The following is a 19,428-nucleotide window of genomic DNA, read 5'->3' as shown; positions in this document are numbered from 1 at the left end:
CAAAACTGTAGTCTTCCTAAAGAAAGAAAACAATGAAGAAGAAACTACACACCGCAAGTCCGAAGAATCACAAAAAATATTTACAAGGAAAAAGAAAAACAGTGTACATAAAAGAAAAACAAAGTTCACTGCAATCCAAAATCTATATAAATACCTCCACCAAAACAATTCAATAACTAAGAGATATCTATACTTCCGCACAAATTGAAAATATATACATGCAAGGCACAAGCCACGGCTTGGTATACTAAATGAAATCGCTATACCAACCACACTATCTACACCACTGAGGCTAAAGACGACCCCTAGAGGAAGGAAGTGCCTTGTATAGTTGGGGAGCAAATCTTACTGCCAATCCTGCAACATGCCACTCTCTTCTACCTAAGGCAGCTAACACTGCCCAAAATAGCTAAACTAAAATGATCCGCACCTTTCTCTTTGCTATCGGCAGGGGCTAGGAAGACACTTGCTTTTATGATGGGGTACACGCAGCATCCTCCAGCAAGCCTGACCCCAAGGTGCACCCGACCCATTGCCTGCGCCGCACCATGCTTAACTGCTGAAGGCAAAGTTAAAATCCTTGTTGAAACACACCCCTACACTTTGGCAATTAAAACAGGTAAGTGCTTAAACTTTTTATTTTACGTAAGTTGTTTTTACTTTATTCTTAAACGTCTTTTTTTTTCTTTTAAGTGAAAATGTCTGGCTGGCAGATTAACACATTGATTCAGACATGGACCAATTTGTTGGTACCTCTCTGTGAAAATGGCACCCATCATTTTTTATTCTGTATTTAACAAAAAATTGACTTCACTTTAGAGTTTTGATTCAACAAAACATTTCAAATAATACCATAATAAAATAATTTTCATACAAATGAAAATGGCATGGACTAAAATGATGGAACCCTAAACCTAATATTGCATAACATTTAGAGGCAATAACTACAAACAAGCAATTACTGTACCTCTCAATAAGACTTCTGCACCGGTCAACAGGTAGTTTGGCCCACTCTTCCTCAGCAAACTCCTCAAACTGTGTCAGGTTGGAATGGCGACTTCTTCAGACTGCATATTTCAGTTCTTTCCATAGATGTTCGATAGAATTCAAATCACCACTCAAAGAAAGCCAATTCAGAATAGTTCAATGTTTTGTTCTTAGCCATTCTTGGGTGCTTTAAGCTGTGTGTTTTATCCTATTGGAGGAACCAAGACCTGCAACTGAGACAGAGCTTTCTGACACTTGGCAGTGTGCTTTGCTCCAGAATGTCTTAATAGTCTTGAGATTTCATTTTTCCCAGGATAAACTTCAGACATGACATGCCAGATGCAGCAAAGTAGCCCCAGAACAAGCCTTCTCCATGTTTCACAGTAGTATAGTGTTAGTTTCTTTGAAACTTGAAAATTTTTTTTCGTCATCTGTGGACATAGAGCTGATATGTCTTGCCAAAAAGCTCCAGTTTTGTCCCCCAGAATCATTATGGTTTGTCAATATGCATTTTAATAAATTCCAGTCTGGCTTTTTTATTTTATTTTTTTATGTTATTCTTTCAATACTGGAGTTCTACTTTGTCTTTTTCGATTGAGCCCACTGTCACTCAAAAAGGGACGAATGGTGCGATCAGACACCGATGGACCTTGACCTTAAAGTTCAGTTTGTATCTCTTTGGAAGTTGTTCTTGGCTTTTTCTCTACTATTCTCACAATCCTTCTTCCTATTCTGGAGTTGATTTTCCTCTTGCAGCCACATCCAGGGACCTTAAATTTCTCATTAATATCTGCAACTGTTGTCCGAGCAACATCAAGCTGCTTTGAGATTGACTTATAACTTTTGTTATTAACATGCTTGTCTATAATTTTTTTTTTTTTTGATCTCCTCAGACAACTCTTTCTTTTGTTTTCTCTGGTTCATATTCAGTGTGGGACATACAATGATACCATACAGCAGAGTAACTATTTTTCGCCATTTAAACAGGCTAAATGACTGATTACATGATTGGGGACAGGTGTGACGCTAATTAAATAAAACAGGTAAACATGGGACAATTCCTTTTTATTTAATCGCTTTTCAGGAGGCATGCAGCACTTTTTCAATGAGTCCTAGGGGTAACAACAAAATTGTCCAGGTCTGTACCATACTACATCAAACCTTCAAGAATATAACAACATAACTAGATATCTAGTACTGTGGAATGGCAACATAAAAGTGTTAAAAGAGTTAATCAATTGCAAAAAAGTAAATATACATTAGTGTTCAAAATTTATGAATCACACAGACATTTTCATGTTTTCGATTAAGATGTATACTTTTTTTTTATCAAAATAGCATTAAATTGACTTAAAAATATAACCATGACATTACTAAAGTGCCAAATGGCTATTACTCCTTGAAATGACTTATTTATAATTTATTACACACATACAGCATGACAACAGCCATCACTTCAGGATTCTAATAGTAAACTCTCTTATTCATCCTTAATTCATTATGTTTTAAATGTTAAACCATTTAAACCAGAGAAACCTTTAGAATTGTGTTAGCAAATTTGAACCCATTATTCTGTTCAATAAAGTGACTAAATTGCCTCTCCTTGAACTGTAAGGTTCTGGCATTCCTAAAGTTCAAATCTGGGTTCTGAAATGGCCAAAATAAAAATGCTGAAAAAATTGAGAAACATATCAGCTTATTGTTGTTTCGTGAAATGAAGGTTATTCAATTTGACAGATTACCAAGAAACTGAAGATGCCATACAAAGTTTCCACTATTGTCTTGGGAGAAGATAACAAACAGGATAAAACCGGGATAAAAAAGAAGCAGAAGGCCCAGATGCACAACTGCACAAGGGAGCAAGTACATGTAACTTTAGAGACAGATGCCTTTAGAGGTCCTTCAGCTGGCAACAACATGAAACAGTATATGCCAAATATCAATGTCATTAGCAGTGGAGAAAACAAAAGGTTAAAATGTACACAATAACACTGACATTGCAAAGTGGTTTTCTGGCGATTCCAAACTTTTATGCATTTTAATATTTTCTTTTTATTTCCAAGTTTCAGATAGGGTTCATTATTTGAAACTATGCCTCTATATCCAGTATCGCAGAGTTGTCTTTTCTCTGTTGTAGATGACACAGGTATTTGGTGTGTTCTGTTCAAAGAAGCAGCCAAATAGCATTGCTCTAGTGATCAAATTCAAATCTTGGGACTGTGAATGTGGAGTTCACATTCTTTCTGTGTCTACCTGCTTCCTGTCATATCTCATATTTATTAGCAACTCTGAACTGACACTGTATGTGGCTGTATGACAAGGAGTGCCCTGTGAAGAACTTGTTCCCCATCCAGTTTTAATTCATAACTTGCGTAGATGCTTTTGCTCAAGAGTCATTTATGTAGTACTGCATTTGAATATGTGGGCTTAAAACACTGATTAATGTGTTAATCAAGAGCTAATTTACATTGACAGTCTGGGGCACTACTCCATATGACTGTCACCTAACTGGCATTTCACATGCCCATCAAATTAAATCTGTTTTGACCCGTCTTTGCCAAGTTTAGGTTTTGTCTTTTCTGTTGATAGTTATTTTCTTGGACAGAATATCAGTGCTCATGGAAGGCTTAAAGAGCACTCAGTTTGTGGGCCAGAAGTATCTTCTGCTTGCTGATGATGTTATACAAATCTGCCAAAGCTTTAAAGTTTTTTTTTTTTTTGGACACAGCTAGGCAACACACATTAGCACAGATTCTAATAATCCTGTTCGTCTTCATAACTCCCATCTATAGTACATTTGAATTAACTTTAGGTCTGTTACCCCTTAGCAGCTCTTGGCTTTCCACACTGACATGCTAACGTTTACTTTCTTTGCCTTCTGGAAGCCTCACTTGCGAGTTTCCTTCCTAAACACATACATTTCCTTTTAGTTTGATTGTTTGTTTCTAAATATTTGTAGAATATAATGCAGCCATGAGTCCACCATATATAAAATATACACAAATGACCTTGATAACTATATAAATAAAAGATTGTAAAGTTTGCAGACTAGGTGAGTTGGCAGATCATCTAGAATTATCCGAGCATTACAGAAGGAACAGAGAAGGATTTGTGGCAGATGGCATGTGTTATATATTTGGAAAGGTATTACAAATAAGTAGTAAAAAATTAGATCTGAATATAAAAGTGGCAGATATGAACTTTGAAAGTACGCCTTATGAGAGGGACCAATAAGTGATACAGGCGATGTACAGTACACTGTCTTCAGACAGTGTACACAGGCGATTAGGTAGTGTTATTAATTGCGACTATGAACAAAAAGGAGTGGGAAACCATGCAGAAACACCTCAGCCTTTCCAATTAGTTAATTTATGAATTTACTGAACAAAAAAAAAAATATATTCAAAGCAAGAATTAAAAAAATTAAAAGGGATCAAAATTAGATCAAAAGGATTAACTCTTTGAGGGCTGAATATTTTTTGCAGGCAACTCTGTTTTCTGAAAAGCACACAAAGCAAAGGTTTCACATGTAAATCAACGTAAAACGCATGTTGCTGTGGCTGCTGTTGGTGCCTGTTCAGTGTCTCTGGTGGCTGTGTAGGGGCAGCTCGATGGCCAGTAGGAATGCGTGGTGGGCTGGCTGCCTGGACCATCTTCAAATGGTGGTGCGACGCAATTTGGTTTGTACCTCTTGTCATCATACGTGGCACTTCTCCTAGGCGAACATTGCTGTGGGTGCATCAGCTAAAGCCAGTACCTCACTTTGGTTTTCAATCTCCATCATCAGATCACTTGCATCAAAATCAGAGTCCAACAAGTCAGAGTCCAATTCGGCGATAACACTCAAAATGTCATTCTCTGAGTGTTTTGGTTTGTGTATTCCCTTTGGTCTCTCACAAGATGTCAATGCCATTTTAGAGGTTGTTTGCTCTTCGCTACTCATGCATGTGTAGGTAATTGAAGTCAAATCAACGAAGCTAACTTTCCTTCCAGCAAAGAGAGTTGAACTAAAACATAACAGCGAGTTTTGTCGCCGTTTATGGCTGATTACCGTCCTCTACCCCTGAATTTCGACAAAAGTCGACATCCGCCCTGAAAGAGTTAAAGAGGAAAAGATCTACAAAATGTATGAGTTAAGCAAGAAAGTAAAGGGGGTCTGAACTAATGATACCTCTAACCAAAATGATCAAGAGAAAACAGGAAAGAAAACAATGAAATAAATATAAAGTGGTTATGCATCACTGATGAGGCCTCATCTGGAGTACCGCGTGCAGTTTTGGTCTTCATATTACAAAAAAAAATACACAGCAGTGCAAGATAAAGTCTAGGGAAGAAAATCTAAGGTGATTCTAGGACTAGTATGAACAATGAGTAGAGATTTAAAAAGTTTAATCAACTAGAGATTAAGCAGCAACATGACTGAAGTGTTCAAAATTATGAAGGCAATTAGTATAGTGGGTTAAAGCTGTTATTTTAAATATGAGTTATTAACAAAGCTACTGGGACACTGAGGGTAAATTTTGTTCAAATGTTAGAAAGCTTTTCTTCACAGGAAGAATTATAAACACATGCAATAAGTTACTGAATGGTGTTGCAAACAATAGTACACTGGGGACCTTAAAAATTCAACTTAATGTTATTTTGGAAAAATTAGGTTGATAGGATTGGCAAGCATTGTTGGGCTTAATGTCTTGTTTTTGTCTAAATTGTTCTATGATTTGTTGTTTGATTCTATCATTAATTTAACATAAGGCCACCGTTTTCTAGATGATACTGTGGAGACCATCTGTCTAACAAATAAAGGTAAACCAAAAGTGGTCTTGCAATAGTACATTGATCATAAAGATACAAAAATATTGAGAACATGTCATAAAAAAGAGAATCAAATAATAGTCCAGATGTCCAAGTTACAAACATATACGGCAGGAACATTTTTGTACACAGCAGCATCTTATGGACATATCCACACTCAATCACAGAAAACCTCCAAATGATGATGGCACAATCTACACAGGGTCAAGCCCACGCTTGCAGTGGCCAAAACATCAATTACTCTAACACCCACATGTATGAGATATAGAAGAAACACACATGCAGACACCAGGGACATTATGTAGACAGAAATGTTGGGTCTACAAGTAAGCAATATTAACCATGCAACCCCTAATGAAATACAATATATTCAACCATACTCTAAAACACAAACTAAAATTATTGAATCCACAGGATCAACTCTGTATACAACCATCATGGCAAAATGCTGATTTGTTTTTAATCTGTATGGGATTAGTGTTTGATTGGCTAGCTTTGCTGTCTCAAAGCTCTAGTGTCATAGGTTTAAATCCACATGTAGTCACTGTTTATGTGTTTTTTCCTATGTCTTTGTGAGGCTAATTCAGTTTTCCTCTTAAGAAAATTATGTTAATTTGCCACCCTAGAGCAAACGACTGTACTGTGTAATAAACTGGCATCTTCTCTAGGGTTAGTTCCTGACTTCTAAAGTTTTTTGCAACTGCTAATCCAATTTAGAATCCTGGAATACTGCTGCCTATTTACACAGTATTACAAAGAAGACCCATGTGCATTCCCACTCTTACTCAATTTAAAATCATAAATTTAACATAACATGAAAATATACTCAATGGGACGTAACAGGAAACCAAGGTCCACAGAGAAAACCAATTTAAACACTAGATGAACATAAAAACTATGTAAAAAATTTGTAGACATGAAGTGTATAATGTGTTAAGCCTGATTTCCAAATAATGATATATTATTTATAAAAGGTGTAATTTTGCTTAACTTCTCACTCGATACAACTACAAGCAACTGACATGCAGGTAAACAGACTTGAGCTGAGAAAACTGTGTGCCGGTGGGGGATGTGATAGCAGGCTGCTTGCTGTTTATCAACACATTTAAAGGTCAAAAGACGCTGATGGAGAGGTGTGAAGCAATTTAAGGTGGGACATATCTACGAGTTTTTTCGTAGGCTCTGGTAATTCTAGTGTTAATGATTAAATAGAAACTATTTGTGAGTTTTGCAATCTATTGCGGAAAACCACAAACAAGTAGCAGCGCTACTTAAATGGACTGCAAATCCCTGTATCCCCGGTAGTACTATGCATTTAATCAGTTTCAGACTGCTGGATGACAGATAAAGGCACTAACTTTAATAGTGAGTCATGTAGAAGGAAAATTTTTTATTAGCATAATAGAATAGCAAATTAGCATATAGAGCCATAAAAAGTATCTTGGGATGGAACTGTTTTTGAACCATGATGTCCCTACAGGAAAGGCTCTGAAGCGTTTGTCGTATGAGAGCAGTTTAAACAGATAGCATTGCTGAGGCAGCGTCTGCTTGATGCTGTGTACCGATAATTCTCTTTCCGATCAGCTGCTGTAGAACTGTGATTCCACACTCAGATACAGTGGGATAAATACTTGAGTGTAACAACGCTAAAGCAGCTATGGTATTTGGAATTGTTTGGCCAATCCGTGGACCATTATATTGTTACAGGTTAATTACAATCAGATGCCGTAAACTAAATATCGCGCTTCGACTTTCGTGGCTTCACTCTATCGCAGATTTTAAATGTAAGCATATCTAAATATATATCATGGATTTTTCGCTGGTTCGCGGATTTCTGCGGACAATGGGTCTTTTAATTTATGGTACATGCTTCCTCAGTTTGCTTGCCCAGTTGATTTCATACAAGGGACGCTATTGGCGGATGGCTTAGAAGCTACCCAATCAGAGCATGTATTACATATTAACTAAAACTCCTCAATGATATAAGATATGTTTCCCGCGTGGTGCTTGATTGTTTGCTTTTCTATGTCTCTCTCACTCTCTCTGCCTTACGGAGGGGGTGTGAGCAGAGGGGCTGTTTGCCTAGAGGATACGGACGCTCCTCTAAAAAATGCCACTTTATCGCGGTGCTTCGGCATACTTAAAATCCCAAAAGCACATATTGATTTTTTGATTATTTGCTTTAATCTCGCACCCTCTTTCTCTGACGTTCTCTGCGCTTGACAGAGGGGGTGTGAGCAGAGGGGCTGTTTGCACAGAGGCTGTTTGCTTAGAAGATACGGACGCTCCTTTAAAAAATGCCGCTTTATTGCGGTGCTTCAGCATACTTAAAAGCACAAAAGCATGTATTGATTTTTTGCTTTTCTTAGCGAGCGCTCTCTCTCTTTCTCTGAAATTCTCTGCTCCTGATGTGCGCACTCCTTTGAAGAGGAGATATATTTGCATTCTTTTAATTGTGAGAAAGAACTGTCATCTCTGTCTTGTCATGGAGCACAGTTTAAACTTTTGAGTAAAGGGTGTTATTTCATGTCTAGAGGGCTCTAATAATGTTAACAGTGTGGGGGAGTTTATAAGGGCTTAAAATATAAAAAAATAACCATACAAACATATGGTTTCTACTTCGCGGATTTTTATCTATTGCGGGGGGGTTTGGAACGCAACCCCCGCGATCGAGGAGGGATTACTGTATATGATAAAGCTGCATCAGGGATGCGAATCTAAAAAAGAAAGGGAAACCACACTGGAACAAAAGCACTGCTTTGACGCTGGGTTTGCCAGTTTGCAAAACTGAGCAGAGAACTTATGTACGCCAGTGTTTGAGCTAGTGTGAAAATGTACGTGGCTTTATGGCAAGTTTAGGTTTTATACATCATGATTTGAACATGGAAATGGGAGTACGCAAGACCGTTTATACATGAGGCCCCAAAACTTCTGGAATAATGTGCCCTAGACAAACAAGGCAAGATAACAGATATTAGACCACTCTACCAGAAGGCATGTTTGCAAAGCAAAGACAACCTGATAGCAACTGTAAAGCATGATGGTGGAAATGTTCTACTTTGGGGCTGCTTTGCTACATCAGCAGTTGGGCAATTCACTATCACAGAATCCACTTTGAATTCTTCATTGTACCAGAGGGTACATGAGGATAATGTGAGGCTATCTGCCCGAAGACTGAAGCTCAACTGAAAGTTGGCCTTGCAACATGACAGTGATCCTAAACATAAAAGTAAATCCACCAATAAATGTCTGGAAAAAGAGTTCGTTCTGGAGTGGTCAAGTCAAAACCTGGGTGTGAATCCTATTGAGATGCTGATGAGATCACTGAAATGATCAGTGCATGCAAGACACCCCTCAAACACTACACAGCTGAAAGAATTCTACATAAAGGTGTGGGAAAATCTTTTTTCTAGTTGATCTTAGAGCCTGGTAGGTCAGTCATTGTGAGCTCCTATTTGAGGTTGTTTCTGCCAGAGGGGGCAATACCAACTATTAAAGGGTGGGCTGATTTTGTACATTAGGACACGACATATCTGTTCATTTTTTGTTGAATAATTTATTACAAAATTGAATTTTCATTGTTTGTTCAATTACATCACCCTTATCTACATATACATGTTATGACAAACTCCACAAAGTGCCATAGCAAGGTTTGGGGCAGCCACTCGTATATTATTTTCCTGGCTGCAAATTGCTAATAAATGATAGCACTAATGTGCACAAACAGGAGTCCAAAACAGAACTGAGGCAATAGGGGAAAGGTGGAGGCTTTTAAAGGTCAGCATAGGAAGTGACCTAGGGGCCGGGATCGGAAGGGTCTTCAACCGCAGGCACGAGCCCAGACATGACATCAAGAGGGCTGGAACTAGAAAGGTCTTCATCTATAGGTTCGGACCCGGAAGTGACGTCAACAGGGCCAGGTAGAATTTCCCGTGGTTTGCAGGAAAGCGAGAAAAAGAATCAGTGCACTCTGCCACATCCCGGTCAGATTCGGAATTGCCCTCATTCAAGCCCTTTAGCTGCCTCCCATGCGTATGTGTGTGACAGTGCTTACATGAAGATCAGATATTGATATGTCCACATATGCAACATTTCATGGAGTGTAAATATGTTTTTATGTGACTGTATAAGCTTAACTCTTAGAATGAATTTAAAGTTCAGGATAAATTAATATCAAATCAAAGTCCTGTGTTTGAATCCCAGTCACAGCCTGAGTACTGTTATCTATCCATCCATCTTCTAACCTTCTTAACTAGTTTAGAGTTAAAGGGAGTTGGTACTATTTCCAGAAGCATTTGACAGAATGAGTGAACCAGCTTTGAGCAGAATGCCAGTCAGTCACCAGGTATATGTACACACACTTCAACATTTACTCTTGCGGTGCTGACTTAGAATTGCCATTTAACCTAATATGCACATATTTGTTAATGTGAAAGAAAATGCATGAAGCCTTGTAAAGTTAACACTGACCAAGAGTCGTCAATATAAACCATAGCATCCCCATTACAGTGCTGTTGCTTCCATGTATTTTTAATTCTTTCAGGGCTGATGTCGACTTTTGTCATAAGGAGGAGTTGACAATGGTAATCAACTGTAAACTGAGACAAAACCAACTGTTGTTTTAGTTGGACTCTCGTTGCTAGAAGGAAACTTAGCTTCATTGGTTTGACCGAAATTTCCTGCGCTCGAGTGAGTAGTAAGGTGCAAACAACATCCAAAATGGCACTGACATAATGGCGAGAGAGCAAAGCGAATGTGTAAAGCAAAATACTCTATGGACGAAGTTTTGCCTATTCTCTCTGAACTGGACTATGACTGTTTGGACTCTGATTTTGGTACAAGTTATCGAAAACGAATGTGAGCTTCCAACTCCAGCTGACTGGTCCCCAGCTAATTGTGGTGCTGAACAGGTTCATGTAGCTGACATGCCTACGGCAATGTTCGCCAGGAGGACTGCCACTTAACAATGATAAGAGGTAGAAACCAGATTGCAATGCACATCGACCAGTGAAGACAGCCTGGCGGCAAGCCTGCCGCACATTCTTGGCAAACTGGCAGCCACAGCATGCAGCAACAGACGTTTTATGTTGGTTTCTGTGTGAAACCATTGCTTTTCAGAAACTATGTTTTTTGGAAAAAATATTCAGCCCTCAAAGAGTTAATATAAAATGACAAACTGCAGGGTCAGTTTATTTTATGTTTATCTAGACGTAGGCCTGTAGTTATCAGCCAAGCTCTCTGAAATCTAAGAAGCAGAATACTGAACTACTTTTAAGTGAGATCCCCCCATATATTAAATGGCCAAAGCAAAAATGTTTTACTTATTACTGTTTTGTTGAGTCTGTTTATTTGGTGTATAAGACTGATGAATAAAAAATGTTAAACAACAGTTTGAAAAGTGATGGATGGTATGTCATTTTTCTGATAAATGTCACGCTTAAAGTAAGATGTAGACTCAGAGGGAAAACTAAAAGCTTTCTGAAAAAAAAACAGAGAGAGGATTAGCCAGATGACCAAAATGTAATTTGTTGAAGGTGTCATCTATTTAAAAAAAAAGGAACACAAAAATGCAGTTTTAAACAGGTCTGTTGTTGTACAGTACATTAATATCAAATAGTATATGTTTTGAATTCAGTTTTTCCATCATAATGTGTGCTTCTGAACACGAACGTGAAAAACAATATTTAATCTAGCATTATGATTGTGTGAGTTATTGGCCTAAGGACAGTTACTGTGTTATTTGAGGAAATGTAAATAAATTCCTAGCAGCTTGGCATGAAAATTTATTTTGCTTATAAATTACATGCATATCATACGTGGAAATTATTTTTAAAACAAAAAAGGGGTAAGCAGGTAAGGCATGGTGCTTTTAAAATATTTCAGAATCTATCATGAATGAGGGATGATGCTATTGTAACTACGAGCACAATTCTGTCCTGGATTTAGCAGGAAAAACTACAGCTGCTGTCATATACAATTAATGTCGTCCGCTTTTTTTGCTTTGAGCCTGCATGTTTTACACATGGTAAAACATGAGCGAGAAGCCCAAAAAATAGACTATGTAAACAAAGCAATGTGGTTTATTTCCCTTTCAGCTATGATAATTGCAAATCTCAACTTACCAAAACACATTGGGAGAGAACTAACCATACTGAAAGTGTGACAAAAAAGCATTAAAGATAAATGAATAGGCTAAAGCATTGTATTTTTCTTTAAGCTTTTTCACTGTTCTGCCACTTTTCAATGTTGACACATACTGTGTATACTGGACGTGACCCTTGGGCAAGCCACTTCTCAGTCCATCTTTCCTCTCAACCCTTTCCCGATTTCCTGCATTTCACCTTTTTCCATTGCCCTTGGTTTTTTCTTGTCATGAAGTTTGGCTTGAGTAATGAGGTTGCTAAGTACTTGCTGAATGCAAAGAGAATATGATTGCCCTGCAATTTTTATGTAATTTGTCTATTAATACTTTGCTGAAAATATTAATTAATGCCAAGAAAAAGTAACAGATGGCTCAATTAAACTCAATCATTTAGCCCTTTTTCTTCTCCTTTAGCTTGCAGCCAAAAGTCCTGATTTTTTTCACATTGGGTCATATATTTTATCATTAACTATTTAAACTTTTAAATGCAGTGTTAGTGTCTATTGATGATTAATGGCTGTAAAGAAAGTGAAAGATTGTGTGACAATATGGTGTCATATGCATATACGTTTCTTAGACATTTGCAGTATTTATAGATAAACAGATTCAATACAATTCTGTGCATATTTCCAAAGAGTAAATATACAATGCAGTACCGTTCTACCCTTCTTTCACAATTTACCATGCTCTGCATGTAGATTTTTTTTTTATTAGATAAGCCTAGGCTACACTCTGTTTGATATGTTTTGTCCTTGCACTGAAAGAGAGATGCTATTGATTCCACTTTTTAAGGCTTTGCTTATCAGTATTGAAACTGTAGATACTGCGACAGATGACCAGGACCCTTACCTGGCTGTGCCACTTTCATAAAGGAAGGACCGGGGAAGAGAAAAGACACAGGGCATTATCACCCCCAATATGCTAGGTGGCAGCCCTCCTGGGTTGCAGCAGCGGACTCCTACAGGGCAACATGGGAGTTAAAGTTTTGCATAGCCTAATTGGGTTTTATAGGTGCTGCAGGGGCTACAAAGTCCTATTATGTTGGGCTTCCACCTCACCCGGAAGTATTTCCAGATCATGCTAATAGGCCACTGGAAGTGCTCCCCAGGTACGGCATAAAGGGAGCCCGCTACCACTGCTCCAGGAGCCAAAGATGGGAGGAGGTGGACAACGTTTACTGTAGGAGGAGTAAAGGCAGATGAAGAAGACTGAGAGAGAGAGAGAGAGACAGAAGAAAAGACATAGTGCTTATTTGTACCTGTGCAACTGTACTGCATTAGTGGGATTTGAATTGAGAAGTGTTTCCCACGGAAAAAAAAAAAAAAAGTGTATTGCTGAACTTGTGTCTTGTGTTTGTCTATGTTGGTGTGGGGTGCTGAGCGCCCCGTGCAGGCTACAAAACATAAAATCCTTAACTACTTGCAAACCTTAGACTCTATTTACTATTTACTATCTACAAAAACAGTTCCATGTTTTACTCTTCTTTTATCATAAGCAAAATAATCTTGCACCAACCTAAACAGGCATATATGGATTGTTTGGAAAAGGCACAGTCCAACTTTTTTGTTAATCCAATTCTTGGTCATGGAAGTTGGAGAATATCCCAGCAGCACTGGGCACAAGGTGGAAATCAAAATGGGGCATCTGCCCATTTCAGAACAAACTGATAGTCATATCCAACTCATACATACCAGGACAATACCAAAACATTAGGAGCAAACCCATATGAACCAAATGATGTCAACGTATCTCACAAAAGTGTCACAAGTCATAGTCAGACTTATATTAGACAATAAGCTGACATTAGGTACTCATAGTTGGCATACTGAATGCAGAATATATGGGCAGGTGTAATGACCTGAGTGACTTTGACAAGGGGCAAGTTGTTATGACCAGTGAATTGGGTCATAGCATTTCCAAAATGGCATGCCTTGTGGGTCCCTCACAGTCAGCCATTATGAGTACTTACTGACAGTGGTCTAAGAAGCAAAAAAAAAAAAACACCAACAGGGTGTTGGGTAGCCAAGACTCAACCAAGGCCAAGATAAAAGAGGTTAAGGAAAGATATGCTTCCTGGTATGAACCAGCAAATGGACTACTATAACACAAATCACAGATACTTTTAATGAACGTTATAGGAGTAATGTGTTACCAAACCCTACTGTGTATGGGACTGCATAGTCACAGGCCAGTCAAAGTGCCCATGTTAATCCCTGATCTCTGTTGAAAGTGCTTACAATGTGGACATGCAAGTATCAGAATGGACCTTGGATCAACGGAAGATAGTCACCTCACTTCCTAAGACTCCCATTTTCATTGCATCATGTGGATAGCTACGTATGTGTGAATCATTTATGTGGGGAAGAAATGGCAACAAGATGCACTGTAGGAAGAAAGACAAACCAGTTGAAAGCATAAGATGGTTTTGGGCAATGTTTTGTTGGGAAACTGTGTCCCGGCATTCATGTGGACATTTATTTGATGCGTACTACCTTGCTAAACAGATCAGGTTCCCTGCAACACTGCATGAATTGCTCAGGAATGGTTTAAGGAACATGTTGAAAAGTTCACAGTGCTGCCCTGGCCTTTAGATCTCAATCCGATCAAGCGGCTCTGTGATGTGCTGGAGCAACAAGCTCAGATCTGTGGTGGCTTCACCTTGCAACTTATAGGAGTTAGAGGATCTGAAGCTAACATCCTGGTGCCAGATGCCATTGGACACCTTCAGAGATATTGTAAAGTACGTGCCTGAGTGGGTTGAAAACTACTGTATTTTGGTGGTACATGAAGGAGCAGCAACATATTAGACAGGCAGTCATAATGTTTTAGCTCACCAGTATATGGATGAAAATTAACTTTATATGTGCATTGTTTGGATGTAGAATAACTAAAGAGAACTCAGGCAGATGCAAGGAGGGCATGTAAACTTCACATAGACAATGTGTCTAATCATGGACTATGAAGCAGTGAGGCAGCCAAGCTAAACATTATATTTCCATGCAGCAAAGTGCTTATTTCCCTTTAATAATTTATTTTCTGTGCCTTATAATACTAGTCTAAAAATAATGTTAATCTACAAGCGAGATGAGCATTTTAGCTTTCATATAGCCCCAATAGCTTCAATGAACCCAGCACTTGACTTCAAGAATTACTTTAAGTGCTTTGCTCATATTGCACTGCCATGAATTAAGACTTACTCCTCGAGATGAGATGATCTTAGGAGCTTTCATTGCCTCATTAAAGGGTAATAAAATAAAGAGTATAATTACTCTTGTATTTCTAAGTTCTTAAAGAAATTTATACCCTTAAAAGTGCATCTTTTGAAGTGGTGTTAAAAGTCAGTCATTGTGTTTCACCTTGTGTTTCACCTTATACTGTACACACACTTAAAATATAGCTGATGTTTTCATATTACTCTATTTCCATTTTCTGCAAATATGTAAATTTAATTAACATTTTAATGTCTGAGATTTGAGCATGTTTTGTTTAATATCAGCATTTATGTAAGTCTCACATTTATTATGTTATCATCCCAATAATGGCTGTCAAAGTATTTGTGTGACTTTACACGAATAAGGAAATAATTAACCATCATCCAAGTCAATTTTGTCTTAGTCATGATGTTGTACAGGTTTAAGAGCTTCCGAATCATACCAATATTGGATCAATGTTAAAAGCTAACCTATGATTTCAAAGGCAAGGTATCTCTAAAACAACTACAGTATAGCAATCCAGTTCCTCTTATAAGAAATAACAATAAATATATTATTGTAAAATATATAAACATAAATTTATATACATGCACACAGTATACAATATATACATATATACTGTATGTGTACATATATATATATATATATATATATATATATATATATATATGTACTAGGGGGTTCCTCCCTGCTCGCTACAAGCCAGCCACTTTGCATCTCTGCCGCCCATGTTGTGAAGAGGGAGGCTGAACGCACCCCTAGAGACATGGTTGCTCCTCCGAAAACCCCTCTTAAACGGTGATACAATGGGAAAATACAGTTTTTTTTTACCTCCTCTTTGTTCGATCAGCTGCTGGCTTGCTGCTGCTGCTGTGCCGCATGATCTGCATCTTGCATGGCGCTTCAAACATTTAAAATCCTGTACAGCAGCTGTCCTAATCTGTCTTTTATTTCTGGCCCCTGGCGTGGTTAAATCTTTTGGCACAAACTTTTGTCTCGTGGGACATAAGTTCTTGATATTTTTTCGTTTATAATTTAAAAACAGAATAAGAATCTGAAAATCTAACAACATCACATTAAAGTTTGATAAATTCTGAGAAGAATGATACCAAACATATATATGTAGGTTTTAAAATAAAGGTAATTTAAAGTGTGACAAAAAACGCGACATAAAATTGTTGCACTTTTAGATTTAGGATTTTATATATAGAGTAGATATACAGTATACTGTATATATATATATATATATATGTTATGCATGGGAATCTGATGATCACCTTTCAGGCTCTGATAAGGTATACAAGAGGGGGCACCAACACTAATTATATTATCTCTTTTTTCCTCCTTAGCTCTGAGAAGCCGCTCAAGGTGCATATTCTTCTCTTCAAGCCTGCATATGCTGGGTTCATGTACAAATGTCTGTTAATAACGTTTTTATTAGATAGTAACATTTCAGCCAGTTCTCTAGCACTTTTAGTATTAGCCCTGAATTTTACTTGCAATGAGTCCTATTTAAATGTGTGTCTGGTCGAACTTGTATATATGTAAATCAGAGGCCGTGGGTCCTTTCTTCTGACTGCATTGCGATGTTCCTGTATACGTGTTGCGAGTGTTTTTGATGTCTGCCCCACGTATACTGCTGGACATGACTCACATGGTATGCTGTAAACTGCGTTCTGTGTCTCTGCTAATGATTTCTATTTTATCATTGAAAATGACAGTGCATCGAGTGTTTGTAGGCTTGTGTGCTACTTTGATGCCTGATCTGGATAAGATACATGCTGTACCTTTTGATACCTATAATGATAAGGAAGTGTGTGCCAGGTGGGATGGGGAGTCAATTGTTTGCTGGGGTCCCGGGCATCTCCTATGTAAGCATTGTCTGATTGTTTGGGTAGCTGTATGATGTGACCCTCCCCCCCACATTCACCTACTCTCCCCTCCTTATATACTATATTTTGCCTTGGATTTAGGTAAGTCTAATCATGTTTCGCTGATGATGATTCCTAGTAGGAATCAAAAGCTTTGGAATAAAATAAGTGTTTTAAGATACGTGATTCATTTTCTCCCTTTGTGGATTTCCAGCTACAAATATGCAAACTGTATCACAGACCTTTGCTTCCATATGTATATGTATAATTTGTCAGCATCTGTGTGCATGTATTATATATATATATATATACATATATATATATATATATATATATATATATATATATATATATATATATATATAGAGAGAGAGTTCTTGGAAGTGTGACAGTTTAGGGCTTTGTTGTCCCCTTGAACCCTCAGACTATACGTCAGACACCAGGTAAAGGTCCAATAATAATATTTATTATTATAAATAAGTGTACAAAGCACCTCCACCTCCCCTATACTTCAATAAACAACAAACCAATACTAAACAATACAGTATAATCAATAATCAATCACTATCCTCCTCTCCCAGACGCGTTGCCACCCTTCCACCCAGCTCAGCTCGTTTGTCTGGGATCTCCCAGAGTCCTTTATAGTCCGTGACCCGAAAGTGCTTCTGAACCCTCAGTCCATGTGAGTTCTTAGCACTCCGGAAGCACGTTATTCCTTCTGTCCATGTGACGGGGACGTACTTCCGAGGGGTAGAGAAAATAGATGTCCTTGTGCCTCTCTGGCGGTCCCCATGGTAGCCAGCAGGGCTGTGCATAAAAACTTCTTTGTCCATAATTCCCTGCTGGCATTCGGGGCACCTCCATGCTGCAAGGAGGGCTCCATCTAGCGGCTTAGGGGTATTGGCTGGGATGAATGACCGGTCATATCTCACAGAAGTAAAGACAATATTTCCCAGTTTTCCACAACTCTAACATTATTTATTCTATAGTTTAAAATAAAAAAATTAATAAAAAAAGAAATGCATTTTGATTCATATCTTGACAGGAAATTAAAAATGACACTATATATGAAAAAAACATTATCAAAATAAAATATAAAAACACACTTTCAACAAAATGTTTTGGCTCATCTGAATTATTGTCACAGTAGATTTTCTATGCTTATACAAGCTTCAAAACCATGATTGTAGAGACCATGCTATGGTGATAGAAATAAAGCAGCAGCCATTTTAGAGTTTGAAAGAATGCATTATAGCTGCTGACAGACAACTCCTCACAGGGTAAACAGGCCTAGATACTTGAATGACAGCATCCTGTAAATAAAGGAAGCAAAGCTTTGCCAGTTTCAAGAGGATTCAAGAAAGAGGGAATATAGCTTTGGGTAAAAAGTATAGATAGGCAAAACATGCTGTTATTGATGCTCTTTGTGATCCTAAAGAGTGTGACAGTGGATGGCCTAAAGTGAGAGACTGCTGATACTGTAATACTAATGTTTCCGGAGAACACTCCAATATGCTCAAAATGACATGTGTCTGCCTTCCATGATCCTTCTAAGAAAGGTGAAGTTCTGGTCTGTGGCAGAGTGAAAAATTGTTTCACAGCACGTAGTATGATGAAATAGCCATGACAGCACTGCACACACATAATCTAATGTAAGTGCATATCTGTCATTAAAAGTGTTGTGGCTTTTGTTTGATCTGTGTATGATGTGATTAGTCCATTTAATGCATATCCTAATTGACATCATCCTACACATCTAAATTATTGTATTTTATGTAGCACCAGAGTAAAATTTTAGCATTTAGTCAACCCTGGAACACTAACAGGACTAATGGGATGCCCTGCTCTCCACTGGGCATTTCTCCTATTGATCCTACTATAGGTTTCTATTAATTTTCTAACATTACATGTTATACTAGCACTCTACTTATGAATACATTCCTTAGATGAAGATTTTTCAAAACTATTGAAAACTCCACAGATAAATAAATCTGCCACCATAAAAGATACAGCATTTGAATCATTTATTAAGAAAACATAACAAAATTGCTGACAAGTAACAAATGAAAGAAGTTGTGCTTATAAAATGAATATGAAATCTTTAGTTTCACAGGCTATTACATATCCATCCATCCATTTTCCAACCTGCTGAATCCGAACACAGGGTCACCTGGAGCCAATCCCAGCCAACACAGGGCGCAAGGCAAGAACCAATCCTGGGCAGGGTGCCAACCCACTGCAGGACACACACAAACCACACACTACGGCCAATTTAGAATCACCAATCCACCTAACCGGCATGTCTTTGGACTGTGGGAGAAAACCGGAGCAAACCCACGCAGACATGGGGAGAACATGCAAACTCCATACAGGGAGGACTCGGGAAGCAAACCCGGGTCTCCTA

General features: G+C 38.0%; 1 protein-coding gene across 4 annotated transcripts in view; it reads right to left on the bottom strand.

Moving 5' to 3' along the window:
• prr16 (proline rich 16) overlaps positions 1-19,428 on the bottom strand; it is a 702,720-nt gene that overhangs the window by 266,206 nt on the left and 417,086 nt on the right. The window contains exon 1 of one of the 4 annotated variants that reach the window (XM_039758987.1): positions 968-1,505. The exons of the other annotated variants lie outside the window; for them this stretch is intronic. The gene's annotated coding sequence lies outside the window, so the exon portion shown is untranslated. Of the gene's footprint in view, positions 1-967; positions 1,506-19,428 lie in introns of those variants that run through there. 4 annotated transcript variants of the gene reach the window in all.

Source organism: Polypterus senegalus, chromosome 7 (assembly GCF_016835505.1).
Source record: "Polypterus senegalus isolate Bchr_013 chromosome 7, ASM1683550v1, whole genome shotgun sequence".
Taxonomy (NCBI): domain Eukaryota; kingdom Metazoa; phylum Chordata; class Cladistia; order Polypteriformes; family Polypteridae; genus Polypterus; species Polypterus senegalus.
Note: the sequence above shows the minus strand (reverse complement) of the source record. Positions and strands in the feature narration are given on the sequence as shown.